The 23,767-nt window shown below is 42.2% G+C and overlaps 1 protein-coding gene across 3 annotated transcripts in view; it reads left to right on the top strand.

The window, feature by feature from the left end:
- Window positions 1-23,767, top strand: part of Dhit (Double hit) — a 251,234-nt gene that overhangs the window by 216,221 nt on the left and 11,246 nt on the right. The window lies entirely within an intron of this gene.

The following is a 23,767-nucleotide window of genomic DNA, read 5'->3' as shown; positions in this document are numbered from 1 at the left end:
GAGGTGGAGGAGGGTGAGGGGGTGGTGGAGGGTGAGGTGGTGGTGGAGGGCGAGGTGGTGGTGGAGGGCGAGGTGGTGGTGGAGGGCGAGGTGGTGGTGGAGGGCGAGGTGGTGGTGGAGGGGGAGGTGGAGGTGGAGGGCAAGGTGGTGGTGGAGGGGGAGGTGGTGGTGGAGGGCGAGGTGGTGGTGGAGGGCGAGGTGGTGGTGGAGGGGGAGGTGGAGGAGGGTGAGGGGGTGGTGGAGGGCGAGATGGTGGTGGAGGGGGAGGTGGAGGAGGGTGAGGTGGTGGTGGAGGGCGAGGTGGTGGTGGAGGGGGAGGTGGAGGAGGGTGAGGTGGTGGTGGAGGGGGACGTGGTGGTGGAGGGGGACGTGTTGGAGTGGTGTGGTGGATGGATGGACTGACAGTGAAGGCTTTCCAACCTGTAATTCATCAATTTTCAACGTGATATTGATGCCTTTTGAAGCTGAGATTCATAACTATGCAAGCTGGCACTGGTTAATTTAGACGCAGACACTATGCCGACCACACACACACAGATACGCTGATACCCCTCTTCTATGCCCCTTCTGCAGATATACCCACAACACTCTGCTAAGGTCCCCTTTGCTACACCGCCACAGCGGCCCCCCGAAACACACCCGCCAAACACACACCGAAACTACGACGTTGGTACAACGTTCGAACACTTTTTAACACCTCCTAACCAATTATAACAACCAATATAGCAAGTTGTAACAACGTTCTAATACGTCATAAACACGTTAAGCCAAGATGTAACAACTTTATTACAAGTGGTAACAAGCGGAAACTAGAGACAGTTTCGGTTTGTGTTTCCAGGGCAGGGCCCCTCCCCCTCCGAAACACAGGGGCCCCCAGTTTCAGACCCCTGGGTACACCAGTGGGCCCGCAGATGTAGCCTAGTCCCCCCTGGAAGTCTCTCCTCTATGGTATACCGCTGTAAACCGCGGGACTAGTACCATGTACTACAGACTCCTGCTGTATACTCCACTCTCCTCAGACCGGGGTTCAAGGTAGAGCCAGCGGTACTCTGGGAGGTTATGTACCCGTTTTGATTACTCTGTAACTCACTTTACCTCTGTAATGGGTGTTACATGAGCCATGGCGCAGCGGAGGGGTTAAGCCTCAAGCCGGATAACGGTCACTCGCCCGGTTATAGCACAAGTCCGCAACTTGAGACGTGATCCACCATCCCCACCACAACGTCCCCACCATATATGTCAACTCTACGTCAATCATGCAACCATTAATGGGAGACGAGAGTACGGAAATTACTCATAAATTCGTATGATGAATAATAACATGGTCACCCATGCAAACTGAAAGAAAATGGGGCGAGAAAATCACTAGGCTGGATGCATTATATTATGGTATCTATATATATTTTATTATGCATTATAATATACTTTATAATCTAGCCGTTGAGCACAATAATCCTCTAGTTAACTTAGTGAAACACTTGGGCAAGTTATGGAAAGATTTATACCTTTGGGAGTATCAGTACAACAGCTACAACATCCCTTGAGCTCTTATAGACTCTTGACCAACTTAGTCTCCCTATATATACAGATATATAAGCATTAAGCACTCATATGTGCATCGTATAAGCGGTAAGTCCTTCTGGCACTCATAATAATGAGTCCTTGTCAATACTAATGACCAATTACACCTCAATTGACTCCGAAGCCTCTGAATAACTTAAGGGGGGGTGAAGGGGGGGATGGGCGTTATAGTGTACTAAGCCACTATTTAAATCAAAGTCACCATGGCGACATTCCGCTATTCTCGCTATACGGGCTATTCATGCCCGTGCCACTGCTTTACGGGCTATTCATACCCGTGCCACTGCTTTACGGGCTATTCATGCCCGTGCCACCTCTTGGGTGGCTTAATCTTCATCAATCAATCAATGGCGACATTCGTCTCATTCTTGCTCGCATGCATTGCTCCCATTAGGGGTGGGCAAAATTCCTGGTATTGGGTCATCGTTCGCGGCTCCCCCTGACTGTTATCCTCGAATTATCACGTGGAACTTCCTCTTGACCCGAAGTGTTCTGTCTTCGCCCCCTGACCCGTGGACCGGTCCAGAGACGCTGCTACAGTCTTGGCCTCCAGGTGTAGAGGCAACTGCAAATACTTTCAAGTGTTTAGAGTGCTTGCTGAGGGCATCACACAGCTCTATGCACAGCCTCTATGTTGACAAAAGTGATCCCAGACCGGAGCGCCATGCAGTACGTCCTTCCTGAATGAAGTCTCGAGTGACACTGACTTCCTGGGCCAATGAACTGCCTCGCAGCTCGCCCCTCGCGAGTCACGTGACCTAAATCCCGCCATCTTTGGGCGGGAAAACCCAGATGATGCGACACTACTGGGCGCCATATTCAAAATCTCGCAGACTATGATGCCACCGAAATTCAAAACATACAAAATTACATAAATACATCTATTGTTACCTAATTTGAACTGAAAGATGCTCTGCTTCGTCTTACAGATTCAAGAGGTTCATGTATGACTCTTGACAAAGAGAGAAACAGTGTTATGATGATGGTTTAGGAACAATCTTTATACTACAAACCTTCTCATGTTGTCTAATCCTCTCACAGACATACTCACACCCCCCCCCCCCCCTGGACACAACCCCCCCCCCCTCCTGCCCCACTGTACAAGGGGGGGGGGCAGCAACAGGAATCAAAGAACAACATTTGAGAGTGGACACACTTCCACAACTGCCCCTCGGAGGCTCACATGAACAAGGCCACACCGACGACACTTGGGCCGCTGACGATAGTTAGCACGTCGTTAAGAAACCTAAATGAGGCCTCGTTCAAGACAATCTAACCATTTTCTTATACCAGTACTGCTGTATGCAGCACCGGCCTGGAACCAATATTCACTGTTAGGGTTCAGTTCTTAGATCAATACTGTTTCTGATGTATGTAAATGATCTCCCAGAGGGTATAGACTCGTTCCTCTCATTGTTTGCTGATGATGCTAAGATGATGAGGAGGATTAAGACAGAGGAAGATAGTATGAGGCTACAAGATGACCTAGACAGACTGAAGGAATGGTCCGACAAATGGCCACTAAATTTCAACCCAAGTAAATGTAAGGTAATGAAACTAGGAGGAGGAACTAGGAGGCCAGACACAGGATACCGAATAGGAGATGAAGTCCTTCATGAAACAGACAGAGAGAAAGATCTAGGAGTTGATATCACACCAAACCTGTCTCCTGAAGCCCACATAAAGAGAATAACGTCTGCGGCATATGCGAGGCTGGCTAACATCAGAACTGCCTTCAGAAACCTGTGTAAGAAATCATTCAGAATCTTGTACACCACATATGTAAGACCAATCCTGGAGTATGCGGCCCCAGCATGGAGCCCGTACCTTGTCAAGCACAAGACGAAGCTGGAAAAAGTCCAAAGGTATGCCACTAGACTAGTCCCAGAACTAAGAGGCATGAGTTACGAGGAAAGGCTGCGGGAAATGCACCTCACGACACTGGAAGGCAGAAGAGTAAGGGGAGACATGATCTCTAGCTACAAAATTCTCAGAGGAATTGACAGAGTTGAAAAGGATAAACTACTCAACACTGGTGGGACGCGAACAAGGGGACACAGGTGGAGACTGAGTACCCAAATGAGCCACAGGGACGTTAGAAAGAACTTTTTCAGTGTCAGAGTAGTTAAGAGATGGAATGCATTAGGCAGTGATGTGGTGGAGGCTGACTCCATACACAGTTTCAAGTGTAGATATGATAGAGCCCAGTAGGCTCAGGAACCTGTTCACCAGTTGATTGACAATTGAGAGGCGGGACCAAAGAGCCAGAGCTCAACCCCCGCAAGCACAACTAGGTGAGTACTGAGAGGTTAGGCATATACAACTCCGTGCTTATCTTCGCCTGAGGTCCTGAAAGCCTCCCACAACAGCCCTGTTGGTCCACTGTTACATGCCAGAGAAGGTAATTCGTGCACAATGTGTAAGGTAGCGCTCGGACACCCACATTGGCTGGCCCGGGGTCGATCAATGGTCCCGTCTCCCCCCCCCCTCTCCCTCCCCCTCCCCCCCCCCAACACACACGCACCACCACAGCAACCACCACTACCACCACCATTATCACAACTACAACAACCATCTCTACCACCACACCACCCTCCTAAAATGATCCAATATGTACTGATGGACCACCAGAAAGTACCAATATGTACTGATGGACCACCAGAAAGTACCAATATGTACTGATGGACCTCCAGAAAGTACCAATATGTAGTGATGGATCACCAGAAACTACCAATATGTAGTGATGGACCGCCAGAAACTACCAATATGTAGTGATGGACCACCAGAAACTACCAATATGTAGTGATGGACCACCAGAAACTACCAATATGTAGTGATGGACCACCAGAAAGTACCAATATGTAGTGATGGACACCAGAAAGTACCAATATGTAGTGATGGACCACTAGAAACTACCAATATGTAGTGATGGACCACCAGAAACTACCAATATGTAGTGATGGACCACCAGAAAGCACCAATATGTAGTGATGAACCGCCAGAAAGTACCAATATGTAGTGATGGACCGCCAGAAAGTACCAATATGTAGTGATGGACCACTAGAAACTACCAATATGTAGTGATGGACCACCAGAAAGTACCAATATGTAGTGATGGACCACCAGAAAGTACCAATATGTAGTGATGGACCACTAGAAACTACCAATATGTAGTGATGGACCACCAGAAACTACCAATATGTAGTGATGAACCACCAGAAAGCACCAATATGTAGTGATGAACCGCCAGAAAGTACCAATATGTAGTGATGGACCGCCAGAAAGTACCAATATGTAGTGATGGACCACTAGAAACTACCAATATGTAGTGATGGACCACCAGAAACTACCAATATGTAGTGATGGACCACCAGAAACTACCAATATGTAGTGATGGATCACCAGAAACTACCAATATGTAGTGATGGACCACCAGAAACTACCAATATGTAGTGATGGACCACCAGAAACTACCAATATGTAGTGATGGACCACCAGAAACTACCAATATGTAGTGATGGACCACCAGAAACTACCAATATGTAGTGATGGACCACCAGAAACTACCAATATGTAGTGATGGACCACCAGAAACTACCAATATGTAGTGATGGACCACCAGAAAGTACCAATATGTAGTGATGGACCACCAGAAAGTACCAATATGTAGTGATGGACCACCAGAAAGTACCAATATGTTGTGATGAACCACCAGAAAGTACCAATATGTAGTGATGAACCGCCAGAAAGTACCAATATGTAGTGATGGACCACCAGAAAGTACCAATATGTAGTGATGGACCGCCAGAAAGTACCAATATGTAGTGATGGACCACCAGAAAGTACCAATATGTAGTGATGGACCACCAGAAAGTACCAATATGTAGTGATGGACCACCAGAAAGTACCAATATGTAGTGATGGACCACCAGAAAGTACCAATATGTAGTGATGGAACACATCTTCCAGTTCCTGGTGGAACTGGAAGATGTGTCAACACAAACGCATCTTAAACCAGCAAATTACGGAACCAACACGAGTAATAATATACTATAAAGAGCAAGACACAAGTGAAACACCTTGGAAGAGCCTAATGTCGTCTATGCCTCACTGATTGTCTATACCCCAATGATCTCAATATATAGGCAAGACATCACATCTCTTGCAAGGCGCCTGACAATGCACAAACAGCAGGGCCTCATCGAAAGAGCGTATAATCTCTATACACAACCAGATCATCACCAGAGATGTCCTGACAAACACCACTGAAATCGACAGATACAACGACAATTTAAGTTCAGACATCGACAAATGTCAAACGGATATAGATGGCGGATTCCCAGAAGTATGGGTGAAACTGCAGTCGACTCTCATCGTGTCACTTCCATTATGTGATGCTATGTTGATGTTTCTTTATCTACTCTGGTGTGGGGGCTACACCCAGGTGTTGTGTCTCTATTTTACGCCGTGAAGATGAGTCAAATCACGAAAGCGCTCGGGTTATCTGTGTTGTATTTCTGCTATGTGAATACGTACTCATAACTGCTTTACGTGTATATGTGATTAAACATTATATTATATATATATATATATATATATATATATATATATATATATATATATATATATATATATATATATATATATATATATATATATATATGTCGTACCTAGTAGCCAGAACGCACTTCTCAGCCTACTATGCAAGGCCCGATTTGCCTAATAAGCCAAGTTTTCCTGAATTAATTTATTTTCTCTAATTTTTTTCTTATGAAATGATAAAGCTACCCATTTCATTATGTATGAGGTCATTTTTTTTTTATTGGAGTTAAAATTAACGTAGATATATGACCGAACCTAACCAACCCTACCTAACCTAACCTAACCTATTTTTATAGGTTAGGTTAGGTTAGGTTAGGTAGCCGAAAAAGTTAGGTTAGGTAGTCGAAAAACAATTAATTCATGAAAATTTGGCTTATTAGGCAAATCGGGCCTTGCATAGTAGGCTGAGAAGTGCGTTCTGGCTACTAGGAACGACATATATATATATATATATATATATATATATATATATATATATATATATATATATATATATATATATATATGCGCGAACAAGTCTGAATGGTTCCCAGGACTATATGCAACTGAAAACTCACACCCCAGAAGTGACTCGAACCCATACTGTCAGGAGCACTCTGCTGGCGTACAGGATCCCTTAACTGCTCGACCAATACGACCGGACAAAACAGGATGGTAGCCGAGGCTATTTCCATCCCCCGCCGGCACTCGGTTGGTAATTTTTGGCAGGGTATTTTATCAAATCACCTCATTCTTTGGGGCACACGTGAGGAACACAAATGCGAACAAGTACCGAGCGGTTAAGGGATCCTGTACGGCAGCAGAGTGCTCCTGGCAGTATGGGTTCGAGTCACTTCTGGGGTGTGAGTTTTCAGTTACATATAGTCCTGGGAACCATTCAGACTTGTTCGCGCATATATATATATATATATATATATATATATATATATATATATATATATATATATATATATATATATATATATATATGTCGTTCCTAGTAGCCAGAACGCACTTCTCAGCCTACTATGCAAGGCCCGATTTGCCTAATAAGCCAAATTTTCCTGAATTAATATATTTTCTATAATTTTTTTCTTATGAAATGATAAAGCTATCCATTTCATTATGTATGAGGTCAATTTTTTTTATTGGAGTTAAAATTAACGTAGATATATGACCAAACCTAACCAACCCTACCTAACCTAACCTAACCTATCTTTATAGGTTAGGTTAGGTTACGTAGCCGAAAAAGGTAGGTTAGGTTAGGTTAGGTAGGTTAGGTTGTCGAAAAATAATTAATTCATGAAAACTTGGCTTATTAGGCAAATTGGGCCTTGCTTAGTAGGCTGAGAAGTGCGTTCTGGCTACTAGGTACGACATTATATATATATATATATATATATATATATATATATATATATATATATATATATATATATATGTATATATATATATATATATATATATATATATGTATATATATATATATATATATATATATATATATATGTATATATATATATATATATATATATATATATATATATATATATATATATATATATATATATATATATATATATATTAGTATATTTTGGTAGCAGTCTTTCCTGTAGACATATATTATTAAATATGACCGAAAAAGTAAGATTAATAATTCTAACACGAATTTTCTCAATCTTTCGTACATTACACTTCACTGTTGGAGGTAAATCAAAAATTAATTCTCCAAAATTCATTTTTATTTCTAGTCTGACGCGACACGGGCGCGTTTCGTAAAACTTATTACATTTTCAAAGACTTTAGTTCACAAATACACAACTGAATAGAACTTACGTATCTCCGATTTTATATCTACATTTGAGTGAGGTGGGAGGGGTGATGTGGCATTAACACAAGACAGAACAAGAGGGGATATTAATAGGGTATTAAAAGTATCAACACAAGACAGAACACAAACAATGGGTATTGAATAGAAGTGTTTGTAGAAAGCCTATTAGTCCATATTTCTTGATGCTTCTATATTGGAGCGGAGTCTTGAGGTGGGTAGAATATAGTTGTGCAATAATTGGCTGTTGATTGCTGGTGTTGACTTCTTGATGTGTAGTGCTTCGCAAACGTCAAGCCGCCTGCTATCGCTGTATCTATCGATGATTTCTGTGTTGTTTACTAGGATTTCTCTGGCGATGGTTTGGTTGTGGGAAGAGATTATATGTTCCTTAATGGAGCCCTGTTGCTTATGCATCGTTAAACCCCTAGAAAGAGATGTTGTTGTCTTGCCTATATACTGGGTTTTTTGGAGCTTACAGTCCCCAAGTGGGCATTTGAAGGCATAGACGACGTTAGTCTCTTTTAAAGCGTTCTGTTTTGTGTCTGGAGAGTTTCTCATGAGTAGGCTGGCCGTTTTTCTGGTTTTATAGTAAATCGTCAGTTGTATCCTCTGATTTTTGTCTGTAGGGATAACGTTTCTATTAACAATATCTTTCAGGACCCTTTCCTCCGTTTTATGAGCTGTGGAAAAGAAGTTCCTGTAAAATAGTCTAATAGGGGGTATAGGTGTTGTGTTAGTTGTCTCTTCAGAGGTTGCATGGCTTTTCACTTTCCTTCTTATGATGTCTTCGACGAAACCATTGGAGAAGCCGTTATTGACTAGGACCTGCCTTACCCTACAGAGTTCTTCGTCGACTTGCTTCCATTCTGAGCTGTGGCTGAGAGCACGGTCGACATATGCGTTAACAACACTCCTCTTGTACTTGTCAGGGCAGTCGCTGTTGGCATTTAGGCACATTCCTATGTTTGTTTCCTTAGGTTAGACTGCAGTGTGGAAACCTCCGCCCTTTTCCATGACTGTTACATCTAGAAAGGGCAGCTTCCCATCCTTTTCCATCTCGTAAGTGAAACGCAGCACGGAACTCTGCTCAAATGCCTCCTTCAGCTCCTGCAGATGTCTGACATCAGGTACCTGTGTAAAAATGTCGTCAACATACCTGCAGTATATGGCCGGTTTCAAGTTCATGTCGACTAAGACTTTTTGCTCGATGGTACCTATGTAGAAGTTTGCAAACAGGACACCTAGGGGAGAACCCATGGCGACCCCATCTACTTGCTTATACATGTGCCCATCCGGGCTCAAGAAGGGTGCCTCTTTAGTACAAGCTTGGAGTAGTTTCCTCAGAATATTTTCTGGTATGTCAAGAGGAGTACAGGCTGGATCACGATACACTCTGTCGGCTATCATTCCGATTGTCTCGTCCACAGGTACGTTGGTAAACAGCGATTCTACGTCCAACGAGGCTCTTATCCCTGTGGCCCGTGTGCCCCGCAGTAAGTCAACAAATTCCTTTGGAGACTTCAGGCTGAAGGCGCAAGGAACATAAGGAGTCAGCAGGCCGTTGAGTCGCTTCGCCAGTCTGTACGTGGGTGTGGGTATCTGGCTAATGATTGGCCGAAGTGGGTTTCCAGGCTTGTGCGTCTTGACATTTCCATACGCATATCCAGGTTTATATTCCCCAATGATCTTTGGCAGGTGGAGTCCGGATTTCTTGGCGTTCACAGTTTCGATCAGTTTGTTGACTTTTGCTTTTAATTCGGCTGTAGTGTCCTTCGTTACCCTTTGGAACTTAGTTTGGTCAGAGAGTATGATGTTCATTTTCGCCAGATATTCGTCTTTTTTAAGAATGACATATATTGGCGACTTGTCACCTCTCCTGACAACTATCTCCTTGTTCTCACGAAGGCTTTTAGCTGCCGCTTTAAGCTCGGGGGACAGTATGGTGCTTCTGTAGTTGCCTCGATTCTTTCCTCCTTCTGCAATAAGTTCTGCTTGTAAGGTATCTTTGGTAGTGACCTTCTTTTGTGTCTCGAGGTCGAATATGTCGTCCAACAGAATTTTCAACTCTACTTTCCGGGCCATCTCACTCGGTCTGGACATAACATGACAGTTTATGCCCAGATTTAGGAGAGTGACTTGGTCCTCAGTGAGGTTAATTCCTGCAAGGTTCAGGAAGCCATCTCTAGGTCGTGGAATTGCCATAGGTCCTCCATTCAATACCCATTGTCATAGGTCCTCCTTCTATTCAATACCCATTGTTTGTGTTCTGTCTTGTGTTGATACTTTTAATACCCTATTAATATCCCCTCTTGTTCTGTCTTGTGTTAATGCCACATCACCCCTCCCACCTCACTCAAATGTAGATATAAAATCGGAGATACGTAAGTTCTATTCAGTTGTGTATTTGTGAACTAAAGTCTTTGAAAATGTAATAAGTTTTACGAAACGCGCCCGTGTCGCGTCAGACTAGAAATAAAAATGAATTTTGGAGAATTAATTTTTGATTTACCTCCAACAGTGAAGCGTAATGTACGAAAGATTGAGAAAATTCGTGTTAGAATTATTAATCTTACTTTTTCGGTCATATTTAATAATATATATATATATATATATATATATATATATATATATATATATATATATATATATATATATATATATATATATATATATATATATATAATGTGTGTGTGTGTATATCACGAAAATAAACACGTGATTAAGAATGTGACAATGTCAGACCACGGAGGAAAAATGAAACAGAAAATTTCCTTAAGTACTTTCGTATATTAAATACATCTTCAGAAGGTCGAATATATATATATATATATATATATATATATATATATATATATATATATATATATATATATGTGTGTGTGTGTGTGTGTGTGTGTGTGTGAGAGAGGGAAAGAGAGAGAGAGAGAGAGAGAGAGAGAGAGAGAGAGAGAGAGAGAGAGAGAGAGAGAGAGAGAGAGAGAGAGAGAGAGAGAGAGAGAGAGAGAGAGAGACAGAGAGAGAGAGAGAGAGAGAGAGAGAGAGAGAGAGAGAGAGAGAGAGAGAGAGAGAGAGAGAGAGAGAGAGAGAGAGAGACAGAGAGAGAGAGAGAGAGAGAGAGAGAGAGAGAGAGAGAGAGAGAGAGAGAGAGAGAGAGAGAGAGAGAGAGAGAGAGAGAGAGAGAGAGAGAGACAGAGAGAGAGAGAGAGAGAGTATACACTTATGAAATACTCCTCAGGCAAGCCAGGCTTGCTGAACAACACCTCCATACCTCCCTCAGGTGTCTGGGGCGTAGATTGGCTGAATACTAATGACGCTAATTTGCATACGCCAGGTATAGGGGCCAGCAGGGAAGGGAGACGCCCCCCCCCCCTTCCTTCACCAGCCCTTCAAACACACTCCTGTGTCTCTGTATCTCCTCTGGGAACCTCGGTTACTGTATTCTAAACTTGTATTTCTTTGTTCTCACATTGTAATTGCAGAATCGTGCACCAGCTCCTAATCCCCATGTCGCAAACTACTTATCTGTCAGTGCAATGTTCGTTGCCTATCTTGAGGTTATCTTGAGATGATTTCGGGGCTTTAGTGTCCCCGCGGCCCGGTCCTCGACCAGGCCTCCAGGCCTCCAGGCCTCCAGGCCTCCAGGCCTAATCTTATGTTGTTTAAGGAGTTCGTCCCCAAGTCACTTATCAAAAAACATTTCATCTGAATACGACACTTATATATATGAAGTTCTCCCTAGTAGTTCTCCCTAGGGGAGCCGGTCGGCCGAGCGGACAGCACGCTGGACTTGTGATCCTGTGGTCCTGGGTTCGATCCCAGGCGCCGGCGAGAAACAATGGGCAGAGTTTCTTTCACCCTATGCCCCTGTTACCTAGCAGTAAAATAGGTACCTGGGTGTCAATCAGCTGTCACGGGCTGCTTCCTGGGGGTGGAGGCCTGGTCGAGGACCGGGCCGCGGGGACACTAAAGCCCCGAAATCATCTCAAGATAACCTCAAGATAGTACCTCAAAGGCTAATTTTCTTATTGAGCTCCATCTACTGCATGCAATTGATCTCAATATATCATCATCTATTATGTTAATTCACGTTAATAATTATTTTCAAAACTAACGGTAAAGAGATAGGTTGAAACTGTTAATTCTAAAGGTTAGGACCCCACGTGGTGAAGAGTTACTAGCGAGAACAAGCCCAGATATACAGACAGAATTGTCAACACCCACACCCCCACAACACCCACACCCCCACAACACCCACACCCCCACAACACCCACACCCCCACAACACCCACACCCCCACAACACCCACACCCCCACAACACCCACACCCCCACAACACCCACACCCCCACAACACCCACACCCCCACAACACCCACAACCCCACATTGACCACATGAGCCAGACGCCTACACCCACACGCAGGCTGGCTAAGCGACTCTTAACTCTATACCCGTCATGTGTGTTTTCAGCATTAAGTCTCCAAAGGAATTTATCGACTTATTGTGAGTGTTTCAGACCTGGGGAGTGAGAGAGCCTCAAGGTGTTCAGTCGCTGCTCACACACCGGCCCGGGGATGACAGTATAGGAGTGATGATGGACACAGCTTATTCCACTCCTGTTTGTTCTCATTTTGACGTGACAGAAGGCACACTTAGCAAGCTACTCCGAGCATGTACTAAAGAGTACTTCCTGAGTTATGGTGGGGTCGCATATACAACATGGCGTCGCTAAGGGCTGCCTCCTCGATATGTTGTTACATATGTACTCTCGAACATAGACGTGTTCTTACCTGCCGCCTGGTGGAGGCTGACCACATATACTTGCTGCAGCTTAACAACGCATTCAAGCGTAGTGCAAAGCTTCTCTTGCAAGATGCAGAGAGAAAGTAAGATGCTTTTCTTAAATATAATGCGGAAAGTAACATTGTAATGTGTCTTAATGATAGTAGTGAGAGTCGTGACAGGTACAAGGGCAGCGTTGACAATGTCTAAATGTCTACGCCAACCGCTGCCTCACCCACTGCTCCAGGTGGCAGCTGGGTGAGGAGGACCTCGCTACAGTAAGACATGTCCTCCTCAATAAGCCATACTCTCACGGATATGTCGAAGAAATCATTAAAAGGTGAACCACTCTACTACCGCCCCTCAAACTGGCAACAATATCGTATCACTTCCCGCTATTGAACCATTCTACAGAAACTTTGTTTTTGCACAACTCACAAAATGGACGAAAAAGTCCCCAAAAAAGACATTATTGTAAGAACCCGCGACGACAGGAAGAACAACTTGGAGTTATCAATATACAACCACAACAACAACAACAATAACTTGTGTATGAGCCATATAACATGAATATTATTAATGGGTTTTGCACTTTGGATCCAGTTTTAATGAATGACTTAAACACAGATCTTAGTAAGGAAACAACTAAACAACTATTCCCACACTGACATTACACTTAGGAACTGACGTAATTCTATAGGCCATCTGTTTCTCATCTTATGTTTCATAAACATAAAACATAAGAAAAGTAGGAAAACCTTTTCCTGCTTATATATGGGGTGGAGGGCAGGGGAAGGGGTACGGGGGGGATGAGGAGGGGGTATGGGGGTGAGAAATAAAGGGGGGTGGGGGGAAAGAAGGGGGGTATGGAGGGTGTTAGGGAACCCCCTGGAGTGCCTTATTAGTGTCGAGTGTGTCTCAGGCGGTGCCAGTAGCTTTGTCAACAACTGGAGATGTCGACTTCCAAGAGGGGGGTGGGGGGAGGGGGGGTAGGGGGTATTTGAATTGCTCCCCTCCCCCTCCCCCTCCCCCCACTCCCTTTCCACACTCCAATCCCCAATTTTCTTCCTGGAACGATTTCACTCTCTGCACCGCACGACACTTTTACTTGCACTCACTGCTTCCCCAAGTCCATCCCCTTGCACTCACTGCTTCCTCAAGTCCCTCCACTTGCACTCACTGCTTCCTCAAGTCCATCCACTTGCACTCACTGCTTCCTCAAGTCCTTCCACTTGCACTCACTGCTTCCTCAAGTCCATCCACTTGCACTCACTGCTTCCTCAAGTCCCTCCACTTGCACTCACTGCTTCCCCAAGTCCATCCACTTGCACTCACTGCTTCCCCAAGTCCCTCCACTTGTACTCACCGCTTCCCCAAGTCCATCCACTTGCACTCACTGCTTCCTCAAGTCCATCCACTTGCACTCACCGCTTCCCCAAGTCCATCCCCTTGCACTCACCGCTTCCCCAAGTCCATCCCCTTGCACTCCCTACTTCCTCAAGTCCCTCCACTTGCACTCCCTGCTTCCTCAAGTCCCTCCACTTGCACTCCCTGCTTCCTCAAGTCCCTACACTTGCACTCACCGCTTCCCCAAGTCTATCCGCGTGCAATCAAAACACTTTAATTTTTACGTCTTGGGCAAAACAGTTGCTTTTTTAACGTTTTGGTTTGACAAAACCGTTGTATTTCTAGTTCGTTTTATCTACGCGTCTCTCACTCCCTCTCTCCACCAGTCAATTCAATCTCTGCTGAATTTACTTTATTTAAATTAATGCTAAAGTCTATGGACATGGCACAGAACATTTCACAGACACAGTCTTCGGGAAACAGGGCCCCGGGTCGACACCCTTCAGTATGAAACTGCCAATAAAATCATTATTAATCCTGCAATGTATAATGGTGCCCCAAGCGTCTGAACTTCAACCTTAAACGGACAGACAGACATTCTCTATGAAAAATTAGATTATATTATATATATATATATATATATATATATATATATATATATATATATATATATATATATATATATGTCGTACCTAGTAGCCAGAACTCACTTTTTGGCCTACTATTCAAGGCTCAATTTGCCTAATAAGCCAAGTTTTCCTGAATTAATATATTTTTTCTAATTTTTTTCTTATGAAATGATAAAGCTACCCATTTCATTATGTATGAGGTCAATTTTTTTTTATTGGAGTTAAAATTAACGTAGATATATGACCGAACCTAACCAACCCTACCTAACCTAACCTAACCTATCTTCATAGGTTAGGTTTGGTTAGGTAGCCGAAAAAGTTAGGTTAGGTTAGGTAGGTTAGGTAGTCGAAAAACAAATAATTCATGAAAACTTGGCTTATTAGGCAAATCGGGCCTTGCATACTAGGCTGAGAAGTGCGTTCTGGCTACTAGGTACGACATATATATATATATATATATATATATATATATATATATATATATATATATATATATATATATATATATATATATATATATATATTCCTGGTGTGAAAAGAACTGTCGTGGAGGACCTTCCTCGTCTTAAGAAATGGCCAAAAAATTATTTGTCCCAAAAATGTTAAACGATTTTCTTTTTCCTCTCCCGCTGGTGAGTGACGTCAGGTGCTTGTCCAGCGCCGTGTGAGTCCTCACCTAAATGTGCATGCAGGTCGGCGTTCAATCCCCGACCGTACAAGTGGTTGGGCGCCATTCCTTCCCCCCGTCCCATCCCAAATCCTTATCCTGACTCTTTCCCAGTGCTATATAGCCGTAATGGCTTGGCGTTTTCTCGTTATATTTCGCTTCCCCCTTTCCCCTTCTCTCTCCTTTCCTTCAGTGAGGTAAGGTCCAGTTCTCTCAGACTTTCCACATAGCTCAATCCCTTTAGCGCCGGAACTGAGCTGAAGAGGTTGAGATAATTTTGAGATCGAATTGCAGTTGATTTACAAACCAACTCAAATGATTTATTTACAAGGAAACTCGACTGATCGATTTTCAGTGTATACTCAGCTGACTGATTTACGAAGCAACTGAATTGTTTAATTTGCAGCAAATGATCGATTTACAAAGCAACACAGCTGATTTACAAAGCAACACAGCTGATTTACAAAGCAACACAGCTGATTTACAAAGCAACACAGCTGATTTACAAAGCAACACAGCTGATTTACAAAGCAACACAGCTGATTTACAAAGCAACACAGCTGATTTACAAAGCAACACAGCTGATTTACAAAGCAACACAGCTGATTTACAAAGCAACACAGCTGATTTACAAAGCAACACAGCTGATTTACAAAGCAACACAGCTGATTTACAAAGCAGCTCAATTGATCACTTTACAAAGCAACTCGGTTTGAAGGGAAATAATCGATTCAAGAGCTGAACATCAAAATATTAATTTGAGTCTCTGCATTAACGCAGAAAATAAGATTCTTTAGTCTATGCCTAATTCTGCTTCCCACATAAGAGTGTTTTGACCAGAAAGTGACCGGTTACCTTCCTAATACTGATAACTACCATTTGACTAATTACTGGACATAATAATACGGTAACAATGAGAAGATCAACTGGAGCACTCTACTCTAAGGTCGAGTTCTAAATGCTATTATCACCCGGAGTTCATTTACCGGCATGTACTCAGTACTTTAGAATAGTAGTAATAGAATGCCCAAAATATAAATTTAATAACATAACGCCCAATTTAAAAACTAATAACAGAATGCCCAATTTAAAAACTAATAACAGAATGCCCAATTTAAAAACTAATAACAGAATGCCCAATTTAAAAACTAATAACAGAATGCCCAATTTAAAAACTAATAACAGAATGCCCAATTTAAAAATCAAAATTCAAAAGTGTATCCTGTCCCACGGTACACATACTCGGTATACTTTTGATCTGACTTTGCTGTGAAGTTAAGTATACCTTTGACAGTAAGAAATTGGAACGTACCTTAAAATTGGTGGATTTCTGTCCCTCGCTGTATATTCTTACCTGTAATTTCATGAAAGCAAATTACACCGTGTAATAAATTCTGTTTTCCCTGGGTTGTAAGAGTTATTCTCTAATTGTTTAACACTCCAACGTATAGAAAAATAGTTAAAATTCCCTTTATACATTATACATTTCAATCCCCATGCCCCACAATTAAAATACAATGACCACAAAAACGAACATATGTATAATATATATATATATATATATATATATATATATATATATATATATATATATATATATATGTCGTACCTAATAGCCAGAACGCACTTCTCAGCCTACTATGCAAGTCCCGATTTGCCTAATAAGCCAAGTTTTCATGAATTGCCCGAAAACGCTTTGCGTAATAGTGGCTTTAGGCTTTGTATGTACTAGCTCTTATCTATAATGCCAACAAACTTTGTAAAATCTCTTTATGTATGTACCTTTGCCTAAATAAAATTATTATTATTATTATTATTAATTATAATTAACGTTTTTTTCGACTACCTAACCTAACCTAACGTATAAAGATAGGTTAGGTTAGGTTAGGTAGGGTTGGTTAGGTTCGGTCATATATCTACGTTAATTTTAACTCCAATAAAAAAAATTGACCTCATACATAATGAAATGGGTAGCTTTATCATTTCATACGAAAAAAAAATTAGAGAAAATATATTAATTCAGAAAAACTTGGCTTATTAGGCAAATCGGGCCTTGCATATTAGGCTGAGAAGTGCGTTCTGGCTACTAGGTACGACATATATATAAACACATTTACCTAGTAGCCAAAACGCACTTCTCGGCCTACTATGCAATGCGCGATTTCCCTAATAGGCCGAGTGATTTTCTTTATTAAAAAAATCTAACTGATATATTTGAATTATTGTTATGTTATATTAAGACCATAAATGATTGACAGTTATGTTAGTTTAGGTTAAGATAAGATAGGTTAGGCTAGGTTAGGTAGGGTTGGTTAGGTTAGGTAGGGTTGGTTAGGTTCAGTCATATATCTACGTTAGTTTTAACTCAAATTAAAAATAATTGAATTTATACATAATGAAATGTATAGCTTTATCATTTCATAAGAAAAAATTACAAAAGTATATAAATTCAGGAAAACTTGGCTTTTTAGGCAAATCGGCCCTTGCACAGTAGGCCGAGTACTGCGTTCTGGCTACTAGGTACAACATACATGTATATACTTGAGGATCAAGGAACTCTTACCTTGTGTCCATGAATGAGGCGTGTGGGATACCAGGTCTAGTGGGGGTCAGACTTGGGCAAGTGTTTGACCCCACACAGGCTGGGACTCGACCCCACGTACAGAAAAAGCGCCGTTTTCCTGCTCTAGTTTCGCACTTGCATGAGATGGGATGAATAATTAAGGCGCTCGTCCTCGAGTTAACACTGAACAAGTTGGTGGTGGCGTTCGTCACCATTGTTTTGCTACTAGTTCAAATTCAAATTCAAATTTTGCTACTAGTCTTAAGACAAGTAGCATAACCTATCAATCTTAAGACCTATCTGCCTCTGAAGGGTTGTTTAGGACACCATAATAAGTGAGTGGTTACTGATTAACCACTCACTATACTATAGGTTTGAATATAGTCAAAAACTACAGTGTACGCACACCGGGGAGCAGAGTATACCCTTAGTGTATACATCGTTTTCTATTGTATTGAGAACAATTGAGAGAACGTTCTCTATTGTATGGTATACCCTGAACATGTAAGTCACTGTGGCTAAGCACTTGATGTGTCTTGTACGATAAGAGCGGTTGAATTATTTGCTAACGTCTTACATAGTTTCACTACACTCGCCACAAGACAAGACATCACAACACAACCATCACTAACAATAGTTAACACCTTAATCATCTGACCTGCGGAAGTAAAGTGTGCTTTCGGGTTTCGAATGGAGCTGCTCCAAGCCAGCGGTCCGTGCTCACCAACTCAGCAGCCCGTCCTCGCATACAAAGACCCAAACGTGATTCCATCCACCCGCCAAACCTCAGCTGTTTATGCAGCCCGTCCTCCAAACAAAGATCTAAAAGTGATTCCATGCACCCACCAAACCCCCTGTTTATGAATGAAAAGCGGTTTACACACGACTCACACCTACTGACGTTCGAACATATCCGGAACAAGTGTTTCACTGACGAATTTTGTTCGAATCACAACGCTGTAAATGCTTCACCCACGTACTACAAATACAAATAATCGCCAACAGAACCTAAACACCTAACCTAACCTAACCTATGCCTATATATGCACAATATGCTAATATATTATAATATTAATTTATACTTGAGAAAATCCCGTTTTGAATGAACAGCATATTAAAATTTATGAATGCGTCTGTGGGGTCGACCGCTGGATGTAATGGACTTGAGTCGAGGACGGGTTGGTTTATGAGTGAAAAACGGTTTACACACGACTCACAACTGATGACCTCCGAACACTTACGGAACAAGTGCTTTGCTCACGTCCTCTGTTCGAACCACAAATCTATAAATGCTTCCCCCACGTACTTCAAATACAAATAATCGTCAACAGAACCTAAACACCTAACCAAACCTACCCCTAACTATACATAGAGTTTGTATGTATAATAATATTAATTTACATATAAGAACAAACAAATTTATAATACACAGTATGATAAAATTTATGTGTCTGGGGAGGACGGCCGCTACTCTAACTAGCCTAGTGTGAGTTCGGGTTGACTGATGACGTTCGACTAAGGAGGTAAACTTGTTTTCTTTATAACAAAACAATAATAAATACAATTAAAGGCAAGGTACCGAAGCACCAGGACAGTGTCATAACACCACAGGAATGATCAACAAACACCAAGCTGTATATACAAAATAAACAAGACAACAAATCAATACAGAAAGTTACAAACATCAAAACAGAAAGTTACAAACATCAAAACAGAAAGTTACAAACATCAAAACAGAAAGTTACAAACATCAAAACAGAAAGTCAAACACCACTGAAATACAAGTATAACTCCATGCATGCATAAGGGGAACAATACAACAACAAAAATGAAAAAAATAAATAAATACATAAAGCTAGGAACATACAGAATGGACCCAAACACTCCAAGGTCGTTACCACCCACCAAAAATTACATGAAGGCAATTAAGGGAAAGCCTTCAACCCCAAACATGCATACAACCACAACCAAACCGAACAAATATAGAGGAACGCAATGCAAAGGAGAGGCCAGCCACGAGACCTAATTTAACAACATACAATAGGAACAGACGGAGCCCAGCACACAACACAGAACAATCATCAGAAGCAAGGAGCGGTGACACGACACTGAACCTTGCTACAAAACACCCACGCACATCATGCCCACATAAACAGTAAGGGACGACAAGCATCAGGAGCTGAACTGGAAAATATTTGAAAGAGATCGGTTTTATGGCGGGATTTAATTCAAATTTATTTGTGCAGAAAACGAGGTTCTGAAAAAATGAAATTCCGTTCCTGAAATTTTTTTTTTGACTGACAAATCTTGTAATGGCACCATTATCCAGGAAGCCATTGTTTGTTAATGGTGAACTTTGTTAAGTGTAATTATAGGAGGATGGTTGTTGATGAGAGTAAAGCTGCAGCATAGTTCACACAACAACCAAACACAACCCTCATGAAACATACTTGTCTTCGCTGGTGCAGCAATAAAAGTCTCACAGTAAAATAGGCTTATTATTCTTAACACATTCAAACATTGTATTCTCCAATACAGGAGAATTTTGAGAATTCTCACAGGAGAATTTTGCTCATTATTAATCGCCAATTTGAGCACATTTCTAATAGGCTTCCAGTCCCGGGCAATGGGTCACATTATTAAAGCTTCTCTCTCAATGTTACATTATGGTGTCACTAATCAAAATGGTGAACCAAGCAGTCTTTATATATAAGCGTTAAATGTGTCTGTCCGAGGTTATAAGCCAGATGCTTATGGGCAGCCTCAAACAAGTTTGCAGGGATCTGGGAGCCGCGGTTAGTGCTTCAGTTACATTACTCAAGTATTGATCTCACATGTGTAGTGCATGCATGCAAAAGCCTCTTTTTATAGATCCTTAAATGATCTTCTTATGTTTGCTAACTTCACATATGCTGCTGATGTTATCCTGTTCACATGAGCTTCTGGTGTTGGGATTATGTCTACTTCCAGATATTTTTATCTTACTGTTTCTTAAAAATTACTTCGACCTTATAGTATACTTAAATACAGGTCTCCTGTACCCATTTTCATTATTTTACACTTATTTGGATTGAATTCCAGCAGCCATTTATCTGCTCACTCCTAACGTTTGTCAAAGTCTTCTTGCAGCACCCTACAGTTCTCTTCGGTTCCTACTCTCCTCATTAACTCTACATCGTCTGCAAACATCAACACGTATCAGTTCTCTCCCTCTACAAGCTCATTTACATTATTTAGATTGATTGATTGATTGTTGCCGCCGAAGGCGGCTAGTTTATTGTGCATCCCATACACATCCTGTGAGCCGTAGCGCAAAAGCATTACAGAGGGCACAAAAGATCAATGTTCCTGGGATTGTTCCCCGTGGAATATCACTTTCCACTCCTCTCCAGCCTGACGCCTCACTATGACCCTTTGTTTCCTCTCCATCATCACCTCCAGCACCCAGTCCAGTGACTCCTGTTTTCCCTGGGTTTGTATCCATCTTATGTATTAGTCTTTTGAGAGGAACTGTATCAACCATTTTTGGCAGTGTAGAAAGATGCAGTCACCCCATCCTTTCTTCTTTTGTGTTATTTTGGTGAACATGTCATACGATTTAATCATGTCTGTCAAGTATGATTTCTCGTCTGAAGCTGTGTTGTGCCTCTTATAACAGTTACTCCCCACATGTTCTACAGTCCTTTTTCTGACAACATTCTACAATCTTGCATGTTAATGACACTGGTCTATAGTTTAGTACTTCATATCTGCCCCACTTTTTTTTAATATTACAACCACATTTGCCTTTTTCCAGATTTCCGGCAGCTCTCTATCTTTAGTGTAATGTTGAACATTATATTTATTTATTTTTATTTATTTATATTTATATATATACATGAAAGGTACACTGGGATTGTGAGGATACATAGAATAGTAATTACAATCTTGTAAAGCCACTACTACGCGCAGCATTTCGGGCAGAATGAGTTTAATGGGTCACACAAGATTCCCGCAGCTTCCTTCAGCACCCATGGTGATATCTGGTCTGGTGTTACTGCTTTCGATACATCCAGTTCCTCCAGGTATCTTTTGACCTTCTCTACATTAACTTCAATTGTGTCTAGTGTTGCAGACGATGAGCCACAATAACGGGTCTGAAGATGTGATGACCAAACCTCACATTATATAATGGAGAAACGACGACGTTTCGGTTCGTCGTGGACCATTACTAAGTCGTGATTTTGTCTAGTGTTGTTTCTGGTCGTCTCTTGTCACTACAAGGGAGCCGGTCGGCCGAGCGGACAGCTCGCTGGATTTGTGATCCTGTGGTCCTGGGTTCGATCCCAGGCGCCGGCGAGAAACAATGGGCAGAGTTTCTTTCACCCTATGCCCCTGTTACCTAGCAGTAAAATAGGTTCCTGGGTGTTAGTCAGCTGTCACGGGCTGCTTCCTGGGGGTGGAGGCCTGGTCGAGGACCGGGCCGCGGGGACACTAAAAAAAAAACCGAAATCATCTCAAGATAACCTCAAGATAACCCTCCTGTAGTCCCCACTTCTGTTTTCTTTCTTGCTCCTTCTCCTGTTTCCAACTCTCTCAGTTCTACAGCGTCATCAAACACTTAACACATTGGCCTCTGGCTCCTAGTGGGACCTCATATTTTAAGTTCTCTACATCTTCTTCATTTTAGATAAACACCAGGTCTAGGGAGGCTGGTAGATCTGCTTCATTTTCTCTTGTTGGCTCCTTGATATGCTGCCACAGGGAGTGTTTGCCTGTATAGTGTCCACAAGTCTTGCTCTCCGTGTCTCATCTTCCCAGTCAGGATCCTTTGTTGACAATTTATTTCCCTGCGATTAAAATCTCCAAGTATCAGGATCTCTGGCTCTCCTTGCCACTGTGACCCCCCCCCCCTCCCTACTCTATTATCTTCAGACATGCTTTATTACATTGATCATATTACAAAACAATTACTGGCAACTCCATTGTTCTCACTGTTATCATGTCAAGTATGACATCCTACTGGTGGATTATCTCTGGAATCTCTTATCTCCTCAAAACTCCAGTTTTGTTGTATCAGTAACAACTCCTCCACCTTTATGTTTATCATCTCTTTTTCCTACTACCTGACACCATCGTGGGAATATTTCATCTTCTATTACGTGGCCTGACAGCTGAATGGACATCGCTCGGGATTCGTAGTCTTGAGGTTCCGGGTTCTATTCCTGGTGGAGACGGAAAAAAATGGGCAGAGTTTCTTTTACCATGATGCATCTGTTCACTTAGCAGTAAATATGTACCTGGGAGTTAGACAGCTGCTACAGGTGGGTAGGGGGGGGTATAACAAAACGGTGGCCTGTTCGAGGACTGGGCCGCCGGGACGCTAAGCCTCGAAATCATCTCAAGATAACCTCAAGATGCTCTTTAGTTTTGTCTCTGTAACTGCAATGATTTGAGGATGCAGTCCTGCAGTTTTGCAGCTTGCCTCTTGTAATGTCTGCATTCCTGTATCAAATTGTAAGATTACTCATTTCTACTGGCTGTTTAGTTTCCTTCCGGGATGAGGGAGAGGGGCTAGATTCTCCCTTTGGGCTAGCCCCCATTCTGGGGCTTGGAATTTGTAAGTGTTGGCATAGCCAACTGTCCTGCATTTGCCTGTCCTGCTCTTGCGCTGGTCTAACCTCCTGCTCCATCCTAACTCCACTTATTCTTTCCATTTCCCTCTGCTCTTCTTCTCTATCATTCTTAGCTTGGTGACAATTATACTGTGTGGCAGGTGTGGTAGTGACAATTATACTGTGTGGCAGGTG

Source organism: Procambarus clarkii, chromosome 19, assembly GCF_040958095.1.
Source record: "Procambarus clarkii isolate CNS0578487 chromosome 19, FALCON_Pclarkii_2.0, whole genome shotgun sequence".
NCBI lineage: Eukaryota > Metazoa > Arthropoda > Malacostraca > Decapoda > Cambaridae > Procambarus > Procambarus clarkii.
This window is presented reverse-complemented; position numbering and strand designations above follow the sequence as displayed.